The 24,731-nt window shown below is 34.8% G+C and overlaps 1 pseudogene; it reads left to right on the top strand.

The window, feature by feature from the left end:
- Positions 1-15,450: 15,450 nt before the first annotated feature.
- On the top strand, positions 15,451-16,562 carry LOC101579601 (annotated as a pseudogene).
- Positions 16,563-24,731: the final 8,169 nt, after the last annotated feature.

Here is a 24,731-nt window from a genome sequence, read left to right as displayed (position 1 = left end):
TATTAATTCATACATTTCAGCTGACCTAGCATGCTCTGCACTTGTTCTGCGTGGGCTTTGGGTTTCCTCCATATGTTTCTGCTTTTGATTATTTACTGTAGTTGTTATTAATTCAGGGATTTCTTTTTTCATTTCCAATCTGAGTTCCTCTATACCTTTCTGCTGTTGTTTGTTTATTTCAGAAGCTATTGATTCATTGATTTCAGCTGTGTGGTTCCCAATTTGTTCTGTGTTAGTGTTCTCTGCACTTGTTATTGCATTTTGGGGTCTGAGATTGCATTTTGGTCCTTCTCTTTGTCATTTTGTGTAACAATGTCTTCTGACCTTTGTTTTGGAGCTTTGGTGCATTTATAACCTTAGCACCTACTGAAGTTCAGGTGCAGATCTATAAAGTTTGGACTTATCCTGGTGTGCCTGGCATGGATCTGCCTGCTGTGCTCAGCTCCTTCTTGCTGCAGCCCTTGTGAGTGATCCTGTTGTGATCCTCTGGCAAGACATTCTGCTCCTGGACTAGATGTGTGGCTTTGTCCCCTACTCTCTGTGCAGGGATTGCAGCTGCAGGGTTTCAACCCAGGCCTGTATGCCAGGCCTGAGTTGAGTCTGGAGGTGACAAGGTGAAATAGGTTGGAGAGGAAGCTCTCTCACACACGCAGTGGGCTTGGGCTTTGGATGGACCTGGGAATCCCCAGAACGTGGCAGAAATTCTCACTCAGCATGCAGGATGGGGGTGCTGTGGAGTGGTGGGGGAGTCCCAAGTGCACGGAAGAGGGTCTCACCCACACTGCTCCTGGGTTTGTACCAGCACGTTCCGCTGGTGCAGGGTAGCAGGAAGCTCTCCCACACACTCACCAGTGCCTGGACTAGGACTGGATCTGCTTTTTCATCACATTCTACAGGTATTTAAAGTTTAACATATCAATACTTTATGGAAAATACCTGTTCCATGTTATATTTAAGATGTTTCATAATCAGAGAGAGATCAAGGTTAAGCTCAACTCCCTATGTTATAGGGTAATAATATCATTAAGTTTCTCTTCTGGAGGGTTAACAACTTAAGTTGGCAGACCCAAAATTAGAGAAAAGGAGAGGCTGAAAGGACAGCCAACATTTTGGCTCAAGCCTTTCAAAGTCAGTGAGGACTCAGGAGAAAAGAGAACCTGTACTATAACATCCTGTAACTCAATTGTGTCCCAAATTTTCTGATCAAGGAGATTATGGGGCCACAGAGAAAGTGATTGTCTATGTAGAGTGTGTCTAAGGATATTCACCTGGAGAGAAAGCATTCTCTCAGGCTTTAACAAAGAGCAAAGTGGTCAAGCAATGGCCGTAACTCATCCACATGACTAAAATTGACAAAGGATCTGCAAATTGTGGTTCAGGGTTTCAGGGTAAATCCTGATGGAATTTGACTGACCTTGTCAGATACAAAAGTTACATTCTTTGCTTTATAGGTTTTGCTTTATCTTGGTCTTACCCATTCAGCAAAAATGTACAAAAATGATGTATAAAAAGTAAAGTATGCTGATCTGTAAAAGGCTCAAGTCAACAACTTCTGACACTGTCAGTCCTCTGGATCACCCCCTACTATTATGGGCTACTGGACTATATTGGATTATTTTGCTGAATTCACGCACTTACAATATTTAAATAGCAATGGAATACCCATCTGTGACAAAACTAAACAAACAAGGGGATACAAATGAAGGACCATTTTGTATCTTTATACTCAAAATAGTTAAGTTATATATACAGCTACTTTTGCTTAATTCCATGAATAGAAAGATTTGAACTAATAGTGTTTGGACAGCATATCATGTCTGCATCTTGTACTATGAATAACCACTGTGAAAACAACAGTATGCAGTGTATGAATCATTGAAACTGTCCTACTAATCAGTTTTGATAAAAAAGGGGATACACATGAATGTCCATTTTGTATCTGTGTGCTCAAAATGGTTAGAATAGATATACAGTTACATTCTATTAATGAATAGAGGGATCTGTTCTGATAGTATTTGTAAATAGGATATCATTTCCGCATCTTGTACAGCAATTAACCACTAAGAAGAATGTATGCAATGTGTTAATTATTGAAACTGTCCTGCCAATTTGATTTGAAACTCTCTCATTGCTATTTGTTTCTCAATAAGATTATGGGGGAAAAAAGAAACTATCTCAATAAAATTAATTAAAAAAGGATACATGTTGTAAACATAATGTTAAATGAAGTAAATTGGACATAAATTTAAACATCAAAAAACATACATAACAATACAGCATGACAATCATGATGTCATTTTCTGACATCCTGATATGCTCATTTTGACATAACATAACCTTTCGACTAATCATCTCTACCTGATATGTAGGAAACTTTTAACTAATTTTTTTCCTTTAGTGGGATGGAAATCACATAAATTCTTTTGTTAAAGACAAAAGTTTGTGTCTGAAGGAAAATCTTATCACAATAAGCAATATTTTTTTATATTTTGGAGCATCTATCCATCTGAAGAGAAGAATACATTTAATACATCATAAGATTAACATAATGAATTTTCATACACATGAGAAAACTTTATTTCTTCACTTCATTTTATACTAAAATTATCATTTATGAAAGAACTTATTTCATTTTTCTTTTTTGGAAAACTTTATCTTTTGACCATGAATAAATTTGGGGGCTAATGAAATAGCTCAGGAGTCTAAAGCACCTGCTTAGGCAAGCTTAGGCAACTGCAGAAACCGTGGTTCCATCCCTAGCACCACATGCCATGCCAGCCCCATCCCCAGGGCTGACTGAGCCCGCCACACACACACACACACACACACACACACACACACACAAGAATTATTAGGAGTATCTCACAAGAAACTACTGAAATCGTTGTGAGCTCCTTATTAATGAACAACGGTTGGCCACCCCTCTACTCACCAAGCAGAGTCCTGTTCAATAAGCTCTTCCCAATTTAAGGGGTTTTTGTTTCATTATCTTAAATTTTGTTGAGCTGTGAGAAAGCCAATTTAGATATCATTTTGAGCATCTGGTAACTCCGGTATAAACATGCTTTTAAGTCTACAACACCAATTTTATTATGAATAATTGTTCCAAAAATGTAAAAGAAAAAGGAAAAAGGGAAAAATTGTTGAGCAAAAAGTTAAAAGGGAATAGTTGATCACAGAATGGACAAACAGATAACAAACACACAGAAAATAACAAATAAAATCTTACATAATCAGAGTGCACTCAAATATATTTATGATGAAATTGAATTAAAACTTTATATCAATTTCAGTTATTTATAATAGTGAATAGAAGAGTCAGATTTTGTCATTTGTCAATTAGCAAATATCTCTCATTAAAAGAATTTGGAAAAAATAAAATCTACTTATAATGAATATATATTTTTATATTTTATTTTGTCTTAAGAGTGCTGATAGCTTCTAACTCAATTATCTCTATATAGTATATCACATATTCAGACTTTCATTCCAATTTTGGTGACCATCTCCTAGACATTCTGGGTCAATTTCTTCAATTTACTGTAGCTCAAATCTAGCCTCATCATTGTCAACTTCTTCTCTAGATCTGGCTTTATTATGTAGCTGGACAGCATGTTCTACCAAAATACAGTCATGTCCTAGACCCCAAGTTATAAGTTTTTTTTTCTTTACATGGTAGAATTGTCTTTATATTGCTATACTTCTATCTTTTGTAGAATTTTAAAATGTTAATAGTATATGTTGCCAAGTGAAGTCTATTATAAGATGTGAATATTTTAGGGAAAGATTCCTCCTTTTGTTTTTGCAATTAAATTTTGATCATATGGTAACAAACAAGTAACTTGTATTTTGAAAGATAAAGCCATCACATAGCCTCTTGTATCCTAAGATGACCCATCTGTGAAAATAGATGCCAATTGATTTACCTTGTCTAAAGGATAACAACAATATCAAAGAAATTAGCCTAAAAGCTGGGTAGACTTAATTACTATTACCAAAATCTGAAAATCATTTAGGGTTGATCTGAGCTGTTTAGGATAAATCATATCTTTGTTGGATGATGTGACCCAAATTAGTAAAGGAGGTCATACCTTGCACACCTGTGGAGGTCACCCTTAGGCATGGCATTATTGAAATGGAATGTCAAAATCAAGCAAATGTTTAAACCCCATTGTTGAATGAACCAAATAGCTCAGTGGATTAAATTGGCCACAAGCAGGTGACCCACCCCAGGGGCACACTGAGATGGCAGGTGAGACTGGGTGTGGTGGCATGCACCTGTAATCTCAGCTCTTGGGGGGCTGTAAACAGGCAGATTTTTTATTAATTTTATTGAGAAAGAATTGCAATGTGACAGCTTTAAAACAGGTTGGTAGCAGAGTTACAACAATTAATACATTGCATATTTTTGTCTTTGTAGTAGTCATTCATAGCACAAGATGCAGACAAGATATTCTGTCCAAACACTATTAGTACAGATCTCTTCTTATTGAATTAAGAGAAAGTGGCTATATATCTATCCTATTTTGTATATACAGATACAAAATTGCCCTTCATTTATAACATCATTTTTGTTCAGTTTTTATAGGAATGGGCATTCCATTGGCATCCAAATATTGTAGGTGCATGAATTCAGCAAAATATTCAAGTATAGTCCAGTACTCCACAATATTAGTGGGTTATCCACAGATGTGGCAATATCCAAATCTGATGACTTGAGCCTTCCACAGATCAGCATATTAACATGGCTTCACTTTTCATACCTTGTTTCCACACTTTTCTGCTGGATAGCTAAGACCAAGATAAAGCAAGACCTATATAACAAAGAATGTTACTTTTGTATTTAACACAGTCAGTCAAGTCTCCTCAGGACTTATCTGGAAACCCTGTACCACATTTTATAGATCCTTTGTCAGTATCAGCCATGTGGATGACTCATGGCCATTCTTGACAAATTTGCTCTCTGAGAAAGCCTGAGAGAATGTTTCTCTCCATGTAACTCTCATTAGGCATACACTACATCATTGATCACATTACTCTGTGGCCCCATAATCACCTTGATCACAAAATTTGGGGCACAACTGAGTTCATGATGTTACAATACGGGTTCTCCCATGTCCTGAGTCTTTACTGACCTTGAAAGACTAGGGCCAAACTACTGGCTGTCCTTGCAGCCCTTCTTTTTCTCTAATTTTTGTTCTGCAAACTTAGGTTGTTAACCCTCCAGAAGAGAAGATTATTATTGCTGTAGAATATACGCAGGTGGGTTTAGCCTCATTATCTGTCTGAATACCAAGCATCTTAGGCATAAGATGGAACATCTTTTTAAAAAAATCATTTATTTGAGATACAGTCTGACCATAATTGGTATGTCATGACAAGCAGTACATATTTAGAAGACCAGAATGACGGGCATTCCAAGCATGACCCCACTATTATACATTGCTATTTTCAGTGCAGTCACTCAGTTCACATGTATCACCATATGTAGGTAGTCAAAGTGAAATCCCACCAAGAAACTGCTAGTTTCTACAACCTGCTGATAGTTCTCAGGATCATTGCCTTACCCATCTTGTATGTATAAATGTATGGCTTTCCCCCTGTCATGTTTCCTAGCTTTTCTCCCTACCCTCTTTTCGTTATCTAATCCTCAAGCTCTCACTTTCCTTTTAATTGTGTTATACCTTTCTATTTGTATTTCTTCTTCTGAGTTCTTATATTAGGGAGACTATACAATATTTACACATGTGTGTCTGGTTTATTTCATTTATGAGTATATCTTCAAGTGGAATCCACTTAAATATGAAGGCTTCAAGTTTATTGTTCTTTATAGCTGAATAATACTACATTGCATAAAAATACCACATCTTTTTTAACCATTCCTCTGGTGATGGGCATCTTACTTCTTTCCAAGATTTGGCTATCACAAATAGTGCTGCTATAAACATAGGCACATATATATCACTATGATATGATGTTTTCAGTAGAGAAATAGCTGGTTTAAATGGGATTTCCAGTCCTACTTTTTTAAGGACTCTCCACACTGATTTCCATAACTTTTGCACCAGTCTACATTCCCACCAGCAGTGGAGAAGGGTTCCTTTTTCCCCACAGCCTCTCCAACATTTGTTGTTAGTTGATTTGTTTATAATAACTATTCTTTCTAGGCTGAGATGGTACCTCAGTGTTGTTTTGATTTATATTTCATGGATGCCTAGTTTTGTGGAGCATATTTCATATATTTATTTGCTTCTTTAATTTTGCCCTCTGAGAAGCATGTGTTCATTTTGGATGCCCTTTTCTGGATTGGGTCTTTAAATTTTGGGGCACTAATGTTTTTCATTCCTTTATATATTCTAGGGAGCAGACTTTTGTCTGAGTGCTTATTTGAATGAAATATAATTTTTTAACTAAAGACAAGATTTTATCTTAAAGGTGGAGGCTGTCAATCAGTTTGAGAGAAAAACGTAAAGGTTTTTCTTGTGTCAGTTATAATGGAGAGAGAGAAGAAAAATCTACACTGTTACCTGTGAGGCTTTATTCCCTGTGAGAAGAGATGATCTTTCCCCCACTTCCATGTTCAACAACTTTGGGTAGCACTGTGGTAATAACCTCTCCAAATCCCTACATCTAAAGATGGAGGTCAGTGCCAAGCAAATACCCTGATGTTGCCCCTCAAGCTTCTAGAAAAAAGAAGACCAAATCAAGCCCAAAGTACAAAGAATAGAGGAACAATTGAGACAAAGAAAACAATAAAAAGTTAATAATTCAAAGAATTATTTAAAAAATTAAATTAAGATGTTTATCAGTAAGAAAAAGAACAGAAAAAGATCAAATCCAAGTAATAAGGATTGAAAAGGGACAAATTGCTACAGATCCTTTGGAAACTCAGGTAAATAATACCTATTTCTAAAACCTTTACTTTCATAATATGGAAAACAGAAGAATTGAACAGATTCCTAGATATATACAAATTACCAAAACTGAAACAAGAACCTGTAAAAATTCTGAATAATCCAATATGAGTTAATGAAATTCACAATGTAATTTAAAAAAACCTTTCCAACAAAGACAAGCCCAGGTCCTGATGGATTCAAGAAATTTAGAGAAATTTTAATGTCAATAATCCTCAAACTCTTCAATGAAATTGAAAAGAAATTCTCCCTAACTCATTTCTATAGGCAGGTGTCACACTGATGCAAAACTAGAGAATGACCCAACCTAAAAAGAGAACTATAAGCCAATTTCCCTAATGAACATAAATGCAAAAATATTCAATAAATCACCAGTAAATAGAATGCAGAAAATGATCAGGAAAATTATATACCATGATAGAATCGGATTCACCCCAGGGATGCAGGACTTTATTTCAAAGAACTTTTTCCTTTTTTATCTAATTGAGCAAAGCTACCAGGTTTAAACTCTACCTGCTGGTGTTGTCCTACTCTCCTTGTCCCATTAGGGCCTTGACTTCAAAACAGTATTCCACACTAAGTCCTTTATGGTCATTTTAGAAAGTAATGAAAAAACAGGAACCAAGAAAACAACAAACATTTTTACATACATCTATGAACATGTATGGTTCTTGAAACTCCGTTTCTCCCATTTTTAACTCAGTCTTTTGCCATTTTGGCTTCTCTCAAGCCTGTTATTTTCTTTAGGCTCCTTTATCTCTCTGGCCCTATTGAACTCATTACTGGCCTGAGTTTTACACCTAATGTGCCAGTACCAATGCACCCCTGTGCTGAATACTTCTGGCTTTAACCAATCCATTTCCCTCCCTTATGTATGCTCTTTGCAAGTGTTCCTGCTGTCCACTCGTATCTGGTACCAGGTGTCCTGTTCAGGCGGCAAATGTAAGGATCTGTTTTTCTCAGTGTAATCCATTCTACCCAGGCAGAAAAGGCAGCAGGAATGAGGAAAAGATACACAAGAATACAAGAGCTGGGTTGGATGGTGACTTATCTACCTCCTTGGTGAGACCCCCCTGAGCAACAATATACACATTTATTTATATCTTTGCACAGTTAGTAACACATGACACAAGGTTGCCTATCGACTAATAGCCATAATATCCAGGCAGGATGTTTTTCTCAAGACTGAGATAGCTTGACTACAAATGTAATGAGGCATTGTCCTGACGCCCCACATAGGACAAAGTTCAGCAAGGAGGCCAAACATGTTCACTGGAAGAAAAATAGCCTCTTTAACATACAGTGCTGGAAAATCTGGCTCTTCACATGCTGAAAACTAACACTAGAGCTGAGTCTATCAACATGCACTACACAAAGTCAAAATAGATTAAAAATCTAAACATTAAAACAGAAACACTAAATCTACTGGAAGAGAAAGGAGGCAAAAATCTTGAAGACATATATGTAGGCAAAGATATTCATGAACAAAAACCAAACTGCACAGGAAATACTTCAAAAGATGAACAACTGGGATCTCATCTTATTGAGAAGTTTTTGCATATGAAAGGAAATCACGAAAAAAGTGAAAAGAAAACCCAGAAATTGGGAAAATATCTTAGCCAACAGTCTCTCAGACAAAGGATTTTTATCTAGTGTATATAAAGAACTATAAAAAATCAGTCCCCCAAAATTCAATAACCCAATCCAAAAATGGGCACCTGAGATGAATACACACTTCTCATAGGAAGAAATTCAAATGGCAAATAAACAAATGAAAAAAGTTGAACATCACTGATTGTTAGAGAAATGTAAATTAAAACAACCCTGAGATTCCATCTTACTCCAGAAAGAATAGTTATCTTAAAGAAAACAACAAATAACAAATGCTAGAAAGGCTGTAGGGAAAAAGAAACTTTCTTCACTGTTGGTGGGAGTGTAAACAGTTACAATCTCTATTGATATCAATGTGGAGATTCCTCAAAATACTAAGATTAGAGGTTCTATTTAATACAGCTATACCCCTTCTGGGTATTTTTCTGGAAAAAATGAAAACATCATATCTCAATGATATATGTGTACCCATGTTTATAGCAGCACAATTTGTCATATCTAAATCTTGGAAACACACAAATGCCCATTGACTGAGGAATGAAAAAAATATGTGGTAATGAAAGATAAACTTGAGGCTTTTATAGGTAAATGGATGCAACTAGAGGCTATACTAATAAGTATAATAAATCAAATTCACATGTATAAACATCATATTGTTGCACTAGTATAAGAACATGAAAGAGGGCCAGCCAAATAGCTCAGCAGACTAAAGTGTCTATAAGCAGGCACAGGGGCCAGGGGTTCAGTCCCTGGGCCAGTCATGCTGGCCTCATCCCTGGGGTGCGCTGAGACAGCAATTGAGACTGGGTGTGGTGGTGTATGCCTGTAATCCCAGCTCTTGGGAGGCTGTAAACAGGTGGGTCACTACGAGTCCGATCTAGTAGTGAGACCCTGAACACTCTGTAGACCCTTCCCTTAAATACAAAATTAAATAAATAAATAAGAACAAGAAAGAGTATATGAAATCTGAAATGTACAACAGTTATAGTAAGAGGGAAAGAAACTGAGCGAAAGGATTAAAAATTCAATGAGGGAAAAGAGAAATGAAAGAAAAAATCATGTATGTATATACACAGGATAGGTAAGATGATAGTACTACTAATTTTTATCAGTTTTTTCAAGGTAGCAGTTAATGCTTATAATTTTTACTTTGACTCTATTTATATGTTTCTATCTGGTAATCTGAGTAATTACATTGGAGACAATAATATGCAATAAAACAACCAGTCTTGAATATCTATCATCTTGGTATGTTTTGAAATTGTGAGTTGTTTCTAATTTCTCATCTGTTATTTTTCTATTCTCCTTAAAATGTAAATAAATACATAACAAATTAGACCTCTGAGCCAAGTCTTTCTTGCTCTATAAACATCTGTGGTTTTTGAAACTCTTTTTGCCCCATTTTATCTGTTAGTAAATCAATATAACTTTTGCTCTTTGGCTTCTCCTAAGCCCATTTTACTGTTTGATTTCTCCTACCTCATTTTTTTTGGCCCAAGAAAATCCATTTCTGGTCCTAGTGAACTCATTTTTAAACTTAATGAGCACTATCCTCAAAGTTTTTCACATGATGACATTAGGACCAACGCTGGCCTGTGCTAAATACTAACTCTAACCCATTCGCTCCCCTTTTATGTGCACTTAGGAAGTTTTCCGATCACCCACTTCTTAGGTGTCCCTGTACAGGTGCCAAATATCCCTCATTCAGGCACTTGGTGATCATGTGTAAAAAGATGGTGGGATAAGGAAAACATAGACAAGAGACAAGATTGAGATCAGGAGGTACACTCTCCCTCCTGATGGGAGGAGAACTAAACAACAGTAAGCATATTTATTTATACTTTTGCAAAGTTAATATCATGAGACACATAGTTGCCTAGTGACTAATGACTGAAATTGTCCAGGCAGGATGTTTTTCTCAAGACTGAGGTAGCTTGAGTGCTTGATAACTTTAGGCACTTTTGTCTTTATTTCACTAACGCGTATGAACAATTTCCAGCTTCATCCATTCACTATGTAAATTAATTAGTATATGTCCTCACTTCCGTATGTGCTACTTCATGCAGAATTGTGTATATTCAATCTCTTATTGTCCTCCTGTTTTTCTAGCTCCAAATGAAATGAATTAATAATTTTAAATCCTTCACAGAGGTTCTTTGGTTATTTCATTACCTGACAAACTAAGATAAACTTGTCTTATGCAAAATTTCTCCACAAAGAAAAAAATACAATGATGATGTTGTGTATAAGTTTTTATGAAAATGTAAAGACATATTAAACTACTAAAAATAGCTAATCCTGGGGGGTGTACTGGGAAGCAAGTGGACATGCCCAATGGTCCTCTCCGTTTTTACTGTATATGGTTGTGTAAAATATTTTTTTAAAAATTTTGTGATATGTTCATACATGATTTGTACAACTTTAAAAATTAAAACCATCATTTAAAACAGAAAGAAATTTTCTAATCTTGAAATACTTTTAAATAAGCACATTTTGGGAAAAAATTAGGTAAAAATCATTACTAAACAAAGTGAAGTGAAACTCAGCTCCTTTTTCAAACTCTGTCTCTCTCTCTCTCTCTCTCTCTCTCTCTCTCTCTCTCTCTCTCTCTCTCTTCCCTCTATTCATTCCCTTCTATTTTCCTCTCTCATATATTTTTTCACTGAATAACCTTTCTTCCTTTCAACTCCATTTGCCATGCATATTATCCACAGTTTATTTTTTTCAAAACTGATTAATAAGACAGTTTCAATAATTAATACATTGTACATTGTTACTTTTTAGCGGTTACCTATAGTAAAAGAAGCATACAGGATATCCTGTCCAAAAACTATTAGTAAAAATCTTTCTTCTCATTTAATTAAGCAAAAGTAGCAGTATATCCATCCTAACTATTCTGTATATACAGATACAAAATGGTCCTTCCTTTGTATCGCCTTTTTTTTGTTTAGTCCTGTCAGAGATGGATATTCCATGGCATCTAAATACTATAAGTGTATGAAGAGAACTGAAAAATAGTTTACAAAGCATGAAAATTCTTCTTGGCTAAAATTCTTAGCTTTTCAGGTAATTAAAAATTTAATAGTGAATATATTCATACATTATCATGTATCTTATTATTTTTGAGTTTAACAAGTGGTGTATGAAAAATTTTGGATTTGATGATGACCAGAAAGACTAACAATCAAAATTTTATTCAAATAAAACTTAAAGATAATTTCTAGTTATGACATTTAGAGAAGCTAAGAGAGTCTGTATTATCAGGGTTCACAAGATAACAAGTTCCTATTGCTTTTATTTTTTGGATATGTTCATTTATATTGATTGGTCTTTTCTGCTTGAATTCTTTGTCATTGCTGCTATGACAGATAGATAGGACCTGGTTTTTTTTTTGTGGCTGGGGACATGGCTGGTACAGCATGTGGTGAGCTCTTGCCTAAACAGGTGCTTTAGACAACTGAACTGTCTTGCCATTCCTGGCATATTTTTAATTTTCTTTTAATTTTTTGAGACTATGTAGCCCAGACTTGCATGGAACTCACACCAATCCTGCCTCAGAGTCATGCATACTGAGATTACAAGCTGGCCCCACAATACCCAGCCTAGAATCTGTTATTTTCTAGCTTGGTAAATATTTTCTATATGTTTTGGGGTTTCTTTGTGGATTTTCCTTTTTGTTCCTGTTGGTTTTTTGTTCTTTTTTTGTTTTGAGACAGGATATTGCTATGTAGTTCAAGCTGGCTTTGAACTCACTATGTTGTCCAAGATGGCTTTTTAAATCCAGGCACTCCTACCTCCTCAGCCTACTGAATGTGAGATTACAGGCATGTACCACCATGAGCAGCTCTCTCTATGGTCTTATAAGAAATCCTTACTTCAAGGCCTACTTGATTGGCACACAAAACCAACTTGAGGTTCCAACGTGATTGTTTTCAAATGTCCCTTCTAAAGAACATGATGTAGCCTGGAGCAACACAAAGACAAAATGAAACATGAACAGCATTCTTCTTACAACAAAGCTATAGGATTCTAACTCCATTTTTCTTAAATAAGTTAACAAGAAACCCTAGTATTTTCTTTCTGGATAAAGAAGTGTTAAGACAACCATTTCTTCCCCTCCCTATCCTCAATTTTCTATGATCTGCTCATAAACAATAACATGCCTTAATATAGTATTATCAAAATGTCTTAAATGTCATTTTATTTGTGTTTAATAAAAGTATCAGAATCCTAGCTTGGAAATGTAACTTTAATTATTAGTTTGAATAAATGTAAAATTACAAAGACTTCCAATTTCAGAATAGTTATGTAAAATGACAGGGCAGCCAAACACACACACACACACACACACACACACACACACACACGCCATGAAGTCCACATGAGTCATTCAACAAACTTTAAAACCAATCATCATAATGATACCTTTGATTACAAAAATGAGGTACTCAACAAAAATTCCTCAGCCCCTGCTAGAGGGGCAAAAAGAGCAGACACAGTCATCCGTTCATAAAAAGATTATTGCCTCGGTATAACTCACTGAAGATGTCTGCTTGCAGTATACTGAGAACTTACAGCTATTATCTGGTTTGGAAAAAAACTAAATTAAAACAAAATATAGCAAAAAGAACAATGATGAGTAAAATTTAACCCCACAGATAAAGCTATCCTTTCCTCCAGAATACTCATTCCTCTTTGATTCATGAGCCTGTAAAAAAAAATACATATTACTATCCTGAAAACATTGTCAATTTGTGGGCTTCCTCCTCAGTTCATACATTTAAGCAAAGTACAAATGTTAACCAAAATCTCCTAGATTTCATACATTATAAGGTATGGTGGATTAACTAATTATCAGCTTGTAACACTCAGCTGAAATGAATCAACACAGCTCTAGGTGTGAAAGGCCCACTGGAAGATTGCTGCCAGCATCATAAAAAGAGAACCAAAGAAGAAGCTGGTGTGCTGTTGATTCTCCTAGAGAAATTTGTCACACTAGCTTTCCTGATATGAACTCTGCTGTTGTCATCATTGGAGGAGCTCAAGTCCTTGCTATCACTGAGGATTGCGATGGTTCTTTCGAAGGGAGCTCAGGTCCTTACATTGAGCATTGCTTCCTGGAGCCAGTGCAATGCCCTCAGCCTTCAGGCACAGATCTTTAATCCTGCTGGCACAGATTTTCTAGCTTCCATCACTGACAGATGGGCCTTCCTAGTGTAGATCTTTGAAACAGACTTGCATGACACATTGTTGTGGGCTCTAGGCCTTTAGTTGGACTCATGAAGAACATTGCTAAGGGCTCTAGGTCTTCATCTGGGCTCGTGCAAGACATTGCCAATCTAGGCCCTCAAATAGATTATTTAGGTCTATAGTGTGTGGTCAGATTTCCTGTACTTTTTAAAATTTAACTCTTTGTGTTAAATGTTATAAAATAGTCCTATAAATTATGTGTCCTGTTTTAAATCATTTCCTTATAAACCCTGACTACAACATAAGGATGAAATAACTACTTTGTTTCTCAAATTCTAGTAAAAGTGTAATAACTGGAGACATGAACTTAATTCTTATTTGTAATTTCCTCCTCCTCTCTGTCTCTTTCTCTATTCCTCCCTTTTGTTCATTTATCTAGCAAAAATTCATCAAGTATTGATATCTAAGAGCATGACAAAGACTATACTAAAGCATGATTATTTTATTAGTATTGTGTCAACTCCTTGCTGATTACCAGGGTTACTAAACAGATCTGGGCCAAGTATTCTAGGGTCTCACAATTTATTTGACCTTCCATACAGGTTTACCTATCGTTATGATATAATGTGGTCAGTACCAACATAGGCTAAGTATGAGATGATACTACATAGGCATACAAATTGTACCTTCCTGAAATCAAAGAAAAAGAAAAACACAAAGCTAAAACTTGGAAGATAAATATGAGCTTATCTATGAGTTACTGTATTTTTAAAATACTAAGGGAATTTATTAATGGAATGTTAAAATACTGTGCTGATCTCCTAACAAGTAAATTTTGAGAAGGGATAAAATATATGCAATAAAGGCAAATTGTTAAGAAATTGTTGAAATAGTCATAAGAAATGTAGCAAATAATGGTCACTTCATCCAAGGTGGTAACATTTGATATAAAAAGAAATTAACAAGTAAAAAACTTATTAAGAAAATATAATCAATCTGTTTAAGCAACTGATGCAATGTATGGGAGAGGAATAAAAATCAAAGGTGAAACTCAGATTGCAAATTAGGCCATTTGGTTAATGTTGGTAACATTTATTAGGACAGGGAACACAGAAGAGAACTGTAACTGAGGATGAGGATGAATTTAAATATGAATATAATTCAAATATTTAAGAAAGATTAATATGGAAATGTTCAATAAGTAACCAGATGTTTTCTATGGGATCTAGAAGAAATATCTAAGGCAGTGGTAGAAATTTCAGAGCCATTAGAAGAGATAGTTATTAAAATCGTGAGCAGGTCTGTCCAGGCCTGCTGCAGGACCCTCCGTGGGTGCCTCTCCCGGGGTGCCCTTGACACTTGGCCAATGCCCTCTGAGAGCATCCCAGGAGTCGGAGGGTGGCGGCCCTGTCCAGGATGCTCCAGAGGGCTTAGGGTGACTGATGTGGCTCCAAGTCCAGTCCATGCACGAGAAGCAAGTTAAGGATTAATATGAAGCTCAGAAGCAGATAGTGCCAGACAACAAGCAGTACTTGGTACACATTTGATTAGTGTTGCAGCATTTCCTTCTCCCACTGTTGCTGAGATGGCATAAATTAGTTGAATTCAGTATGGAATAGAATACACCCAAGGTATTAGTCAATGAATGAGGATCCCGGAAAAATTATAAATCTCACCACCAAATGCTGACCTGGAACAAGCATTCTAAGAAGGAATTCCAGATGTTAGTGTGATAATGCAAGCTCCAGAGAGGATTGTAGCAGGAAATAATGAACATGGGCTAGGGAGATAGCTCAGTAGAATAAGCACTTGCCTGGCAAGCACAAGGTCATGAGTTCAATCCCCACTACTGAAGAAAAAAAAAAGAAAACTAAAAGAAAAAAGAAAGGAAATAATGAAGATGTTTTGTTTTCAAGACCAGCATATCTTGACCTTATTCAGTCAACTCCTTTACAACCTCTGGCACTAAAGACACCACCTTGTGTACTTACACTAAGTGAGAGACTGCTAGAGCATGACAAAGACTATACTAAAGCATGATTATTTTATTAGTATTGTGTCAACTCCTTGCTGATTACCAGGGTTACTAAACAGATCTGGGCCAAGTCTTTAAGCTAATTCTGCAGTAACATCTTACTTAAAATACTTTTGCATGTTTTGTAAATAGGTTCTGTTTTGTTTCCAAAAAGAATTGCTTTTTAACTTCATCAGTCTATGCAACTGATTCACTGAAAAGGAGAGAGAATGCATCAGGAATGATTTGGGAAGGGATCTGTAAAATAAAAAAAGTGTTTTGTGCTGTTTGCCACTAGTAAGCAATTTTGTTAATAGACATTTTTGCACTGCCTTTCAACATTAACACTTTTGAAGTCATGGACTGGTACCAGATTTTCTGGACTTAGAAAGACCTTCTCCAGTCCCTCAAAGTGATAAAATCCATGCAGTTGGCAGGCTAAGAAAAGAGTGCTCTATGAGTGAAAATGCTGTTTGCAAAATGGACAGCTAGTGAGAAATGATTCAATGGCTTACCAGCAGATCTTGGATATGCTAGATGAAAATTGCAGACTTGTGTTACATGGTGGGTCTGCCACCACCACTTCCAATCCTCATCATGACAATGTCAGGTATGGCATTTCAAATGTAGATGCAACAATTGAAGGAACAATGGATGACATGACTGTAGTAGATGCAGCTTTATTAAGGCAATAGATAATCAAACTAAACAGACACCTACAACTTCTAGAAGAGGATAACAAAGAACATCCTAAAAGATAAATGGTCATGTATTCAATTGCTGTTGCTTTCTGGCTGCTTAATAGCTGGCTCTGTTTTCACCACTGGAAGTAACCTTGGCACTCAGATACATTGTCTCAGCAGCTGGAAATATAAAGGATTTGCAAGCGTCTTTGTTTCTGTCTTTAAGCTAATTCTGCAGTAACATCTTACTTAAAACACTTTTGCATGTTTTGTAAATAGGTTCTGTTTTGTTTCCAAAAAGAATTGCTTTTTAACTTCATCAGTCTATGCAACTGATTCACTGAAAAGGAGAGAGAATGCATCAGGAATGATTTGGGAAGGGATCTGTAAAATAAAAAAAGTGTTTTGTGCTGTTTGCCACTAGTAAGCAATTTTGTTAATAGACATTTTTGCACTGCCTTTCAACATTAACACTTTTGAAGTCATGGACTGGTACCAGATTTAAGAATATCAAACTGCCTAATATTTCATGATCACCTGTAAAAATTAAATTGATTCCTAGCAATACAAAAAGGAATCATGAGCATATATGAAAATGTGTTTAGTAAGAAAAGACCTAGGGCACCAACATGGACCATACTAATACACTAGCCTATTTATAAAGAACAGTACACCTAAAAATATACATATCCTTTTCTAAATACTTATTAGATTATTTATCTATTAATTCAGTGAAGATGTATTAGTCACCTACTATGTACTGTGCATATACCAGTGTAAAATATAAATTTGCTGCCACCATGACAGAATTTGAGGGCACTGAAAAAATTGAAACCAAGAGGTATTGTGAAAATATGTTCTCCTTCATCAAAAGTTTACTACTTGGCAAGTAGTCCTGAGTAGTCCTTTTTTATTGAAGAAAGTCAAGGGCTGGTGAGATGGCTCAGTGGTCTAAAGCACCTACTTAGAAGAAGCTTAGCAAAGCACATGGACCGTGGTCCAATCCCCCAGCACCACATGCCAGCCAGCCCCACCCCATAATGGGCTGAGCTGGCCACACACACACACAAATTAAAGAAAATCAAATGTTTCAACCTATCTTTTATCAAAATTAGTAAACAAAGTGAAAATACAAAGATGGCTTAAATAACAGTGATTTTGGAGATTTCATGACACAATTTTATGTAAAAGACAAAATTTGAGCCAGTTCAAATATCAGAAGAAGTAAAAAAGTTGAAACCTGTCTTTTCTGTAGCTTTATATGAGATTGATTATGGCTCTACTAATTATATTCTTCAGCTGCAGAAAAAAAGAGTATTTAAACAGTTCATCTGACTGATATAGCACTAATGCTCAAGAACTTTCTTGGAATAATTCTATGCAAAAATGATAATACTGATAATTTAATGCTAAAGTGATGACTCAGAATCATAAGATTTATCAAGTATAGGAACATATTCATAATGAGCTATTTGATAGGATTTTATTTTTATTAGTTAGGATTCATATTCTTAGAGAAAAAAGGAACAAATTGAGCCAGGGAGGTAGTTCAATAGAATAAGTGCTTGCCTGGCAAGGAACAAATGGAAAGTACTATTAACAATTATAAGAAATGAAAAGACAAGTTATTTTTGCATAAAAAATTTTAATATGACTGATTTTTTTGCCAAATACTACTGATCTTAAAGAAATAAAGAAGGCTAAGTATAAGTTAATAAGTACAATTGCCAATACAGTATAAATAGGTTGTTTCAAATAATATATTATAAAGAAGTATGAAGATGGCCTCAATTTGATTCAACAGTTCTTTGGCTTTATCCCTTCATTTTAAGTGAATGACATGATAAATGGGGTCTTACTAGGTTCTCCTGGCTAGTCTTAAATTCGTAGGCTGAAGCAATCTTCTTGCCTCATCTTCCCGCAAGTAGCTGAGACTATGTCTGTTTACACCTCAAGATTTTTATAAACATTTTCTTTATTTCTTTATTTTATTTTATTTTTTTTTGCAGAACCATGGAGACCTTGTACTTGCCAGGCAGGCACCTATTATACTGAGCTATCTCCCCAGCCCCTATAAACATTTTCTATCATGAAAGTGTGGAAAATATGGAATAGACAAAGTTCTACAATGATGCTTCCATAAAATCTGAAATTTATAATCAAATTTGAAATTTGATTATAAATCTGAAATTTATAAAGGGCAATAAATTTTTGAAGTAGCTTGCAACTTCCTTATTTAATGCTCTTAAGAGCTAGACCATAACTACCAGCCATGCTCAGCACCTCAGTGTGTAAGCTGGGTTCAGATTTACATTCTTTTATAATGTTAAAAACATGGGTATCATGCTAACTAAATTATCTTTTGGTGAAATATTTATAGTGGCAAGACATATGGATGATAAAATTCCATTATTATGTTTTATGTGTTGTGAACTTTCAGTATACTGTGCCAAAGTTCAGTGGATTCGGGTTCAAATTAAAATTTCCACTTAAATCTGTATGCCTTGGAAAATGAATTAAATCCAGTTTCCTTATTTGTAAAATGCAAATAATTATATTACTCATTCTATGTAATTACTTGGAAAATTAAATGAGACAATATGTCAAGGTCATAGTACAGCGTTTAGAACATATTAAGCATACAACTCATATTGGATAATCATTTACTTAATATTCATTTATTCATTTAGCAGTACTGGAAATTAGATCCAGAATCTTTGCACTGAGCAATTTTTTCTCTTTTTTTTTAAAATTTCACACAGGTGCCACAAACACATTGTATTTGCCAGGATTGGCCTTGAATTTATCTATTATACCACCCTCATCTCTGTGATCTCTGTCATTTCCCTTCTTAGGTTGTAAAGATTTCTGAAAGAAAGAAATATAACAGCTTCAGGCAATCATTTTTCTTCATCTACAAAACTGAGACTTCATTGGAAATAAAACAACAAAATTTAAAATTTAGTTCTTATAGAATTTAAGAACAAAAACCAAGCAACTTCATAGAGAAAAGGAGACAGTAGATTAATCAGTTTAAGCCTTTCTAACTGTTTATACCTGAGCTTACACTGCTGTTAAAATTGTGACACACAATGTTGCAAATTGTTGCTTCCACTGAGTATTTTTCAGGTATTGTTACCATTAAATATCTTTGGCAATTAGATCCAGTTTACATTTCAATATGATAAGCCAATGGTGAGTGTAGGAACTTCTAATGGACATTGCATTTGTGTAAAAAAGTTAGGGTCTTTTGTAATTTAGGTTTTGGTGTTCCAAGGAAAGATGGTGAGACAGTGTTTCAGGAAAAAAATGATAACTCAGATATTCTGTATTTCACAACTTGAGTTTTAATGGGCATTCAAGAGAGTCACCTGGAATTCTCATGATCACAGAAGAAACAATAATTATTTGTTTCATAATGCTTGATGCAGACACACCCTTAATGTCCTTGTTTTCTCCATTGCATGTCATTTCCTAACGAGATTCAAACAGGAAATTCTGCAAGTGAAATTCCATTTGTTGGTAGTTGAGGTCCAGTTGTATGAAATTGTGATGCAGGTAACTCATGTATTAGAATTTTTAGCCTTCTCTCTTCTTTTTTAAAAATTTAACTTAGGCAATGTCATTTTGCAACCTTTGGTTCTTTATTTGACTAAACTCCATGTTTCCTCCCTAAAGTAACTCTCATCTATGAAGCTCTTTCCATCTTTTCTTCAAAAGAAAAAATTGTCCTCTCTTTTATCTCTTATTGAACTAGAATCTTAGTAGATGAGAAAAAAGAGATCAGTCATCACTGGTTACTGATGGTTACTAATGTTGGTTCTCCAATATTTGTTGGCAGCAGTAAATTACCGGGGCAACCAAGAAAATATACGGGTGCAAAGGCCTCATAGCACACATAACTGAATCAGAAGCTCTTACAGCAAAGTCTAGAAGTCTGCATTTAAACAAATTTCCCTAGTACTGCTAACGTGTGTTTTTTGGCGGACTCCTGTGAATACAAACTAAAATAATGACTTGTCACAAAAAGCTTCTGGAAAAAAAATTCTATAAGCCAAATAAAGAGTTCTCAAGTGATGGTAAGCTGCTAGAAGGATATAAATTATACATGAAGTTGCCATTGAAATAATATTCCTTGAATCATTTATGTTTTTTATTACAGATGGTGTCTAGGTACTCTTCATCCTTTTGGAATAATTTGAGCTTTCAGTTTCTCACTCTTCAATTTTCCTTATACCAATCAAGAAATTCTTATGGTACTACTACCATTTTCCTGAGGATTTAGCTACTAAATAGTTTATATTTGTCTTCTCTATTCCTCTAGTTTCACCAGAGGTCTCACATATGAAGCTAAAGAATCCTCTATATTCATAGTGCATATCTCACAAAAATTGCTGCTGTATTAATTAGCTTTTAGTGCTTGCCAAAGTGCCGACTCCATTCAACAATTATAATGGGCTATATCACACTATTGTACTTGTTCTGGTGAGAGAAACGCAAGTTGAAATAGGACAGATTGATCCACCAGTGAATCAGTGAGTTAATAAATAATAACACTTTTTATATCTAGTACATAGCTATATTACATAAGTTTTCAGCCTCAACAAAATTTCTTACCTAGAAAAAAGAATATATTGAATTTGTAAGAATAAATTTATGACTTAAATTCTATGCCAAGTGTATTGGATTAATTGCTATTACTTTCCCTTTAAGGACAAAGTTGAAATACTGCAGGTCAAAAATGTTTGAATCTCTTAATGTTAAAGTTACTCTAATTCTATGCTTGTCATAATTGCCAAAGTTTTGATTACAGATGAGGGCAAATCACATAATTATTTTTCTTTTTCCAAGTAGACTATAAATTTCCTTTATCAACCTAAATGAAAATTCTAAACATCTTCAAGAAAGAATGTAATTTAAAGCAATTTAATTGTATTATAATGATCAGATGGATTTTAATCTCAATTCATATTTTTCATGTCACTGTTTTCTATAAGTTCCTTATGTTATTAAAGTTATTTCTTTTTGTTCATTTATTTCTTCAAATATTATAACATCTAAAATTTATTAGTAATAAAACCAACACAAATAAGGCCCACCTCTGAAGAGCTTGATTTAAATGGCATTATTATCACTCAGAATCTGTCAATCTGTCAACTTAGAATCTGTTGAGTTCTAAGTCACATCATTTCAGTAATTATAGTAGAAAATGGATAACAATAAGGAAATAGGACTCAGAGCATAAATTAGAAGCCTTAATTTGAAAATTGTTCATTGAATATAACAACTACACTCACAATACAAAATTCATTGCTCCCTTTATGCCACTAATAATGTAAACAGAGCTATAAAACTATGCAGCAGTAATAAAAAAAGGTGTCAAGGTATGAGTCATTGGATGAGTAACCTTCTGATGGCGTAAAGCTGATTGTGTAGGGAATAGTTTCACTATTAAACTTTAACAAGTTTCTGTAGGGTTTTTTAAATGATTTACTTTTTAAGAATATAGGGATCTTTGAAAATAATCTGCTTCTTTTTCATAACCTTTTTGCAATCTATATGTGCACCTTAAATTTCTATTGTATAATTTAAATATATAGAATAAAAAGTTGTATCTTGAATATATAGAATAAAATTTACTTTTTAAATTGCATCTAATAAAGCCAAATATATACCAAGCTAGTAAGTTACACATCAGTAAATAAAATTAGTAATGGCTAGAAAATGATGCTTAGAAATAATCCTAAATTCACAGTAATATAGAGGTATACCATGAAATTGTGAGGTCTAGTATTTTTTTAGACTCTATTTCCACATTAACTACAGAAGTGATAAGGCTTAGTTAATATTTGTGTATAAAAGTAAATGTTTGAAACTGGTTTGTATTTAATATGTCTATTCCCTACAGAGACAATACAACTATGTTGCATGGAAAAAGGTTTGGAAATTGGAGATAGCAGGAAAATAAAATAAAATAAAATGACCTCTAACCTCTACCCATTGGGCAAACCTTGCACAATTTCTCTTTTTACAATTCAAAGTTTTAATTTAATTTATTTTATTTTAAAGAGTAAAAATAAATGTAAATACAAAGAGCAGAAACAAAGACAGAAACAGGGTAACATAGAACAACACATATGTTACAGATTTTCACAATTTCTCTTGAGTGCCAGAAGAACCAAGGATTTGCTTCCTATCAAAGCCAAGTTACAAACATGGAATGTAATGAAAGTCTCTAATCTGCCAACTATAAGTTAAAAAGGGAGAGCATACGGGGGGGGGGGGGGGGGGTATGTCCTAACCAAGCATTTCTTTAAAAGAAACACAAAGCAACACCAAGCCTATGGGAAAACAAATAGCCATGTTGTGAAACTACTTATTGAAGCATGACATGGCTGGAACAGCACGTTCGCGGGTGTTGGCGCTGAGAGCACTCTTTGGCTGGCAGCCAACAAGAAAATACAAACCTCAGTCATATGACTGCCAGGGATTGAACTCTACCAACTACCTGCATAAATTAGGAAGAATCATGAGATGTGATTTCAGCCATGCAAGACCTTTGGCCTTGAAAGTACTTCTGCAGTATTCAGACTTCTGAGCCAAGGAAACTGAGATAATAGTCCTGAGAAAACAAAATAAATTTCTGAAAAAATATTTTGTCTCTTATCGGAATTCACAAAAATGCTGTCATTTCACAAGTAACAGAATTGTGTTACATTAAAAGGATCTTCCCTTCCCTATCTTATCCACAAAGCTTCCTTTTCATTTTCTAACTTTTTTTCACAAGTAATAGTAACTTGAATGTCATTACAGTTTTTCAGTTACTTAGTAAACCGATTGAGCTCACTCCACAGAAAAGGAAGGAAAACCAAACAAGAAGTTTTCTGAAAAATTTTATTTTTCAGTATCCCTAAATAAAATACTTAGTATTGATTATTTAAGAAGAAAAATATCTTCAGACTATGTCAGGAATTGTACTTTGCTTACAAAAGCTATCACACACACACACACACACACACACACACACATTCTCAACAATGATTATAGAATTAGTCTACAGTCTAGTCATAATAAGAAGGAAATCATCTTTTAAATCCATACTTAGTACATATTCCTCCAACTGCAGTATTTAAATTTGAATGACATCGGGGCCAGGGAGATAGTTCAGTAATCTATGTGCCTGCCTGGCAAGTGCAAGGACTCAGGTTCTATCCCAGGTACCACATGCAGTGCCGGCCCAGGAACCTCAGGAGTACCATGCAAGCCACTGAAACCAGTCATGTGGTGCATGCCTATTCCCAGCACTGGGAAGGCTTAGACAGATGGATCACTGCTAGTCTGAGCTACATAGTAAGACCCTGTACCAAATAGATAGATAGGTAGATAGATAGATAGATAGATAGATAGATAGATAGATAGATAGATGATTTTTTTAAAGGTTTAAGTAAATTTGAATGACATCATAGAGTAACAAGCCATGGGCCTATGGGCCCGAGATGAATCAGAAATATCAGGGGAAAAAGATGTAGCAGACAAAAGCTGCTCACCTCATGGCAGCCAGGAAGCAGAGACAGAAGGAAAGTAAAGGCCAGGGACAAGACATACACTTCAAGGACGTACCCCTTGTATCCTATGACTTCAACAGTGAGCATTTTTATAATCTATTCACCTCTCTGGGCCCCACCTCTTAATATTGCTCTACTGATTCAAAGCTTCAAAATATGAGTTTGAGGGGTTAGTTCATATTTAAATTACAGCATATATATTTAAAAAAACCAAGATTTGGAAGGATTTCAGAGGATTGATGCACCCTGAGGTTATTTTGTCTTTGAGGAGTGGGTGATAAGTGATATTATGACTAAAGGTTTGAGAAACTATACATGAAAAGCTTATGTATCCATAGTATGTTTCTGTGATCATTATAATTCAGTCTCCATGAGCTAGTCTTTCATTGTTATCTTAAATAACAACATCCATATGTTTTAAACCAATTGTGAGAGCAAAAACAAAGTGATGAAAATACAAACCTTTTTGAATGACTACACTCATATGTGATTAACTCTAGGTATTACTTTTGTCTTTTAAAATGGATTCTTATAAAAGAACATAAAGAATGTAAGTATACTACTTAGGGCAATAGTGTTGACAAGTTTATATCATTGTATTATGAAAATTAAATTCTATAAAAGGATGACTTTATATAAGTTTGAAAAGCATTTTTGTATATTTAATTCTTTGAGAAAAGATGATATTTAATAAAGAAGAAACTTTGTTTATTTTTTTTAATTTTTTTTTTATTTTTCAACAAATAATACACTG

Source organism: Octodon degus, unplaced genomic scaffold, assembly GCF_000260255.1.
Source record: "Octodon degus isolate 3935 unplaced genomic scaffold, OctDeg1.0 scaffold00103, whole genome shotgun sequence".
Lineage (NCBI taxonomy): Eukaryota > Metazoa > Chordata > Mammalia > Rodentia > Octodontidae > Octodon > Octodon degus.
This window is presented reverse-complemented; position numbering and strand designations above follow the sequence as displayed.